Source organism: Rosa chinensis, chromosome 7 (genome assembly GCF_002994745.2).
Source record: "Rosa chinensis cultivar Old Blush chromosome 7, RchiOBHm-V2, whole genome shotgun sequence".
NCBI lineage: Eukaryota > Viridiplantae > Streptophyta > Magnoliopsida > Rosales > Rosaceae > Rosa > Rosa chinensis.
In genome coordinates this window covers 5302066-5308590 of record NC_037094.1, presented here as the reverse complement: position 1 = coordinate 5308590, position 6525 = coordinate 5302066, and positions in this window count along the sequence as shown.

Genomic DNA, 6525 nt, shown 5'->3' with positions numbered 1-6525 from the left:
TTGTTAATCGACCTTCATTAGAATCATGGAAATCGAAGACTTGAATTATAGAGGAAAGTCTATAAGGGATGAGGGCAATGGGTCTTCTTCTTCTTGTTGTTGTTTGACGAGATGGTGATGAGAGGGTGTATATTTTTTTGGACCACAATGAAACAGAGATATGAAGCAACCCAGATAAGAAAACTAGAGGCTTCTAATTCAAAGGTATAGTGGTGAGTCGCTCAGCTCAGATTAATCCTAGTCTTCTTCTTCTTCTTCTTCTTTTTTTTTTTTTTTCTCCTTGCGATATATTTAATTTAAGGTTTGAGGAGTGGTATAATTTGTTGGATTACTTATTGATTGGAAATTTGGTGCCTTTGTTAAGTTTTTGTAGGAACAGAAAGTGCTGGAAATCATTCATCAGTTTGTTTCAATCTTCAAAGAAAGCAAGGGACCAAAATCGTCGTTTTTGAGAGTTCAATGAGAGGAGGAGAGAGATGTAGAAGAAGAGAGAGAGAAAAACTAGAAAAATAATTAAACAAAAAAGGAGTGAGGGTAAGAGAGCTGGGTGCCCAGAATAAAAGAAGAGAGACAGCTGGGTGCTCTAAGTAAAAAATTTGAAGAGACCATTTTACCCCTTAAAATACGACAGCTGGCACGAAACTAACGGCGTCATTGACGTTGTGTATGTTTATTGGGTCGGTTTTGAAATCTCATGTACCAAAATTTATGTTTTGGAAATTTATGTACTGAAATTCGTAGTGAGTCTTAATTCAGGTACTATTCATGAATTTTTCCCTTATATTTATATATGAAGGATCGATTCAGATTCTTGGTCGTCATAGTACGTAATTCTTCACCTACTTATTTGACGTCCTTGGTCCTTCCTGGCAATTAACGTCTACAGACAGCAGACCCTAAATAGACATGTGAATATGTGAATCATGTGATACTGCATATTCCTTAATCCGTGGAAGCCGTGCACGCACATACAACTGTACGTGGCTGATACCTAATTAGTATTAGACATGTTAAAATGAAGAAACAAAATAATATAATGCAACAAATCATTTAAGATTGATAAGACTTAAGAAGGACGGTTGGGGACCAATATAAGTTATGTGGTCGACATATAAATGTATAATTGTAAGATTTCTTCTAGTTCAAGGTATATTTACTTTGAGGTTCTGCTAATGTTCTTTGAGCTTGGTAAATTCACTCTCATCTTATATGTTTTAATCTGCCGAATGACATTATCATGAGTACTCTATCATTGATCAAGTCATTATTGGATGGATGGACTGTTTATGAAGTGAAGTCACAAAACAAGTGATTGGTTATATGGAGGGTCTTATATGATCTTGTGTGCAAAGTATAATTTGATATAAACTTAAGCTCAAGCATAGCTCATGAAATTAAACCTCATCTTAGCGAAACAGATCGCGAGCTTGAGCGCAGGCATAAACTAAGCAATGAATTGAATTGAAACCATTAGCCATTCTAAGAGACTGAAATGAATTGAATCCCTTGACACAAGCATAAACTAAGCAATCATCTTCTCCAATAGAGAGACTAGCAGAGAACCGGCCAGCTGATCTCAGAGCCCTCTCGTGTGCTCTTTACTCGGAAACCATGCGCTATTTTTTCTGGACCGCTCATGCACAATGAACATTTGAGTTTAGTATGCTGAGATGGTCATGTAATATTAACCAGAGTATGGTTAATTATAGTTTGTTGTTTAGTAAAAAAAGCATGTAATACTGATAATATCATTTTATTAATTTTCAACCTTGCACTGCGTACATATCGATCTTAAAGCTACTCAATACATAACAGATGGGTGAATGTTGAGACACATGCATGAAATCACACAAGAGTAAGGCGGTAGGTTGGCCGTGGTGATGAGAAACCAGATGAACACGAGGAAGACTATAAGGACGGCCATTGTTGAAGGACTCATTGTGTCTGTGAAACTATAGTCTATAGACAACTAGTCAAGGTACATATGCCAGGGTAGCACGTTAATTGTGCTTCCTTCTAATTAATTGGTACATCCGTTCATGCATGCAAAGTAGGCCTGGGCTCGGGTCGGGCCGGGCCCGAAAATTAGTAAAATCGAGACCGAGACTGAGAATTTCGGTTCGGGCCGGTTCGGGCTTTTTTCGAAATGAAAACCGACAGGGACCGAACTGGTTCGGGCCGGTTCGGGCTTTCGGGCTTTTTTCGGGCCCAATTTCCAGTTCAAGAATGTTTGCCTGTTTTCCCTGTTTTCCAAATACAATTCTGCAGCCTGTCATTTGCCACTCATTTTGGCACCTGGAAGACTAGAATGCATATCCAATTATCTCATTAACATAACAGTAATCATGCATTATTACAAATTTATATAGTTTACAACACAATTAGATAAATCCAAATAGAGACACACCAAGTTGATATCAAATTGTAAATCATACACTATTGTATACCTTATAGTATTTACTTTTGCAAAGAACACACTGACTTATGTTTCAATCATCATATAAAAGCAGAAACCAGAAACTGCAAAAATTTTGAGCAAGATTCGACTTGGTTCGTTCTAAGAGCACCAAAAACCCGACCCTCTTCGATTTCTTGGAGTCCAACTGTCCAAGAGTCCCGGAATCACATACTCAAGAATCAAAATAAAGTAGCAAATAAGAACGAAGAAAACCCAGCCAAAGAGCAACATCCAAATATATAAAAGAAGTAACAGTCACATATGGGGTGTGAGTGAGAGAAAAAGTTGATGTTGAATGCATAGTTGCATACCAGTAAGGCAGTAAGAGTAGAGAAGTGGGTTTTGTTTGTGAAGGCGTAATAAGAGCTTTGAAGCTTCAACGGCGGAACACAGAGAACGAGAGTCTTGAGAACTCATACTTAGCTCCCAGGCCGGAGCTTGTCAACATGTGCCGACTCCGTTTCCTCTCCTCACCTCCCCTCCCATCACATGCATAGCCTTGCATTTTCCCCAATCCCGATCGCGCCTTCAATTCCAACACTCACCATAGATCGAACACTCACCATGATTTTCCCTTATCAATCCACACCCTTCCAATTCCCTTATCAATCGCGAAAACCCATATCGCCCATCAGAATTTTCTCCACCGAAAACGAAATCGAAACCCTAATTCCACACACCGGATGGCTAGTTGGGTCTTCCTTCCGCCGATCCAATTCAAGCTCAGATCCAATACCAATGTCTCCAACTTGCGAGCCGCCCTTTCGATCTAGATAGAGAGAGACTGGAGAGAAACTAGAGAGAGAGAGAGAAAGAGAGGAGGGACTGAGAGAGTGAGAGGGACTGAGGGAGATTTGGGGCAAGCAAAGAGAGGAGGCTGTCGTCTATCGAAGTGTCGAGTACTCGAGGACTCTCTGGAGTGGACTAGTGGAGGACACAGAGGCCTTTAGGTTTAGGGTTGTGTATTAATTTTTTTTTTAATATTTAACTTATTATTTTAACACCCAATCATAGACTGACATGTGGCATGTGCTACAGTATTCGGTTCAGTTCGGGCTTTCGGGCCCTGAAAATATGGAACCCGAGACCGAACCGAAAATTTCAATTCGGGTTGGGCTTTAGACCGAACCGATAATTTCAAATCTAAAACCGAACTGATTCGAGCTTTTTCAATCGGTTCGGGTCAGGCCCTCGGTCTTTCGGGTCCGGACGCCCAGCCCTAATGCAAAGTATGATTATACCAAAATAAGTATTGCAGCATATGATTGATAAGAAGGTAGGAAATGACGTACGGAAGCACCGAATTCTGGACCAAAATATGATTATACCAAAATATGTAATGCAAAATATGATTATGCAGCATATAATTCCAGATTCAATTCGAAGACGCACGAAAGTTATGGGCCTAGCTAGGTCATTAAAATTAAAACTTTATTCTAGTGAAACACATCCAGCCGATTGCTTGTTAGTTTATTTTGAGGGAAAATTTTAGTAAGTGGTCCTAAACTATGGACCCCTACGAATTTCAGTACACTAATTTCCAAAACATAAACTTTAGTACATGAGGTTTTAAAACCGACCCAGTAAATATACACGACGTCAATGACATCGTTAGTTTCATGCCAGCTGTCGTATTTCAAGGGGTAAAACAGTCTCTTCAATTTTTTTTACTATTGAGCACTCGGTCCTCTGTCCTCTTACCGTGGGCACCTAGCTCTCCCATCTCTCTCTCTCTCTCTCTCTCTCTCTCTCTCTCTCTCTCTCTCTCTCTCTCTCTCTCACACCTGCTTAATCTTCGTGCATAAATTGTACTAAAACCCAAATTGACTGCAACAAGAGTTAGATGAGGAGTACCTCGGCCGGAAACAGCTTGGTGCTTGGTTTTTGCAACTGGGTCGGCTCCGAAAAGGCGGAAAGCGAGCATCTTAGAGGTGTGAAGTGGGTTATGGGTATCAGAGCTGGTGAGCGAGGTTTAGAGAGAGAGAGATCGAAAATTGCAAATTCACCAATAGATCTGAGACTTGATGGCCATGAGCAGAGACTTCTTGGGATTGGAGCCGTTGGAGGTGATCTCCCCGAGCTGGACCGGCGGCGGTAGAGGCTGCATCTCCTCCAAGTTCCTGAGGCGGTAGTGGGTCTTGGATGGCCCAAAAAGCTCATAAATGACATGGTAAGCGGCAAAGAGCAGAGCTAGAAGTGTGAAGAAGGTTGCCGGAAGATAGGCCCTTGTAGACTACAGTTGCCTCCTTCAGTGTTTCCTGGAGTTGCAGAGCCATTCTAGAGAGAGAGAGATAGAGATAGAGAGATAGAGAGGGAGAGGGAGGGGGAGAGTCAGAGAGAGTGAGGGAGAGGAAACCCTTGACAAATGAAAAAACCTATTCTGGCCTTCATTATATGTGCATAATGGCACGACGTCTGACGGAGTCATTGACGTCGTGTACGTATATTGGGTCGGGCTTAATATTTGATGTACCAAAGTTTATGTTTTGAAATTCGTAGTGGGCCTTACTTCGGTACTATTCATGATTTTATCCCTTATTTTGAGGGAAGGTCAACCACATACACATAAAATCTGACGATATGTAAATCATAAGTTACTTACAAGAGAGAAAGACTGTTTATGGTTTACGCACCGTCATATTCTGTATATATGCCAACATGTGTGTGGTAGAAATTTTGTATTTTGAGATCCTATGGAAATACGTGTTAACTGAATTTAATAAGCTTTATTAGTATTAGCACTCGTTGCATGTCTTGTTATATTAAAAAAAAAAATGAAAAACGTGGAAGTTGCCCGTATTTCTTCAATTTTTTCATATTCAAAGTCTTTTTTTGTTGTTGTTACCCTTAAGATAATTTCATTTTGAGTTTTTTATTTATTTAAAATGACATCTTAGAAAAGTATTTTAGACACTTTATATTTTAGTGAAACTCTTTGGCACTAAAAAAGCACCTCTATTGGCGTGGCCAGAAATCTTAATTAGGAGGGTTAGAATTTAAATAATAATACTAATAAAAATAATAATACTAAAAAAACACGCTTTTCTCTTATGACATTTCTTCAAAAAGGCTTTCATAATTTTAAAGAAATTTGCCGTTTCACTGAGAAGGAGAAGAAGAAGAAGAAGAGGAGAGAAAAAAAATGCAAGAGAAAACAGTGTAGAGAGAACGAATAGGAGACAAAAACAAAGTGTATATACCTAAATTTCTCTGAGGTAAGTCGAGTTTTAGATGATTGTAAGGATTATCTTTGTGCTTTTCGGTCAGTTAGAATTCGACACATTTACCGTGAAGCAAATGGTGTAGCTGATAAGCTAGCTCACCTTGCTAGTTGGGGTGCACTTGATGATATTTGGTTAGATGGGACGCCTGTTATTATTCAGGATGTTCTCTACGAGAATTATTGTAGTTGTTTCTCTGTAGCACGGGGTTCAGGTTTTACGTCCCCCCCCTCCGTTGCAAAATTTTAATATTAATATAATAAATGAAACCGGGCGTGGGGCTGAGCCTCCCAGCTAGGCTGGGTTCCAAACCCCTTTTCAAAAAAAAAAAAAAAATTATATAGATATAGAACTAAATGATTATTCATTAATTAATTACCTAAACTACTATGGTATGAATAAAGTGTGTGTATATATAGGACTAATTAAATTTATTAAAAACCTAGACTATCATGGAATCCGTCAAAACTTGTGGGTGAATGGGCCAAAGCATTTAAAAACAATTTTTTTGTCTTTATGTCAGAATTCAGAAGGGTCAAACATGGTATTAAATATAAGATATGTATGCAATTGTGTATATATCAGCCAATCATGTTCTAATTTCAAAAATTGAGAAGGGTCATTTAACCCTTCTCGCCTTACTGTAGTTACGCCACTGCTCCACTTAGTAGAGATTAGGCCCCACTTAGCTAATTGCATCAACAACCTGAAAAAGATAATCAGTCATGACGATAAGAATCATTTAATGAGCTAAAGTTATCTCACTTCCCCATTAACAGATTTTTATTTCCCACTACCCAATTTAACTTAAAAAAATAATTTTATCCTCAGTCAAATTAATAAATT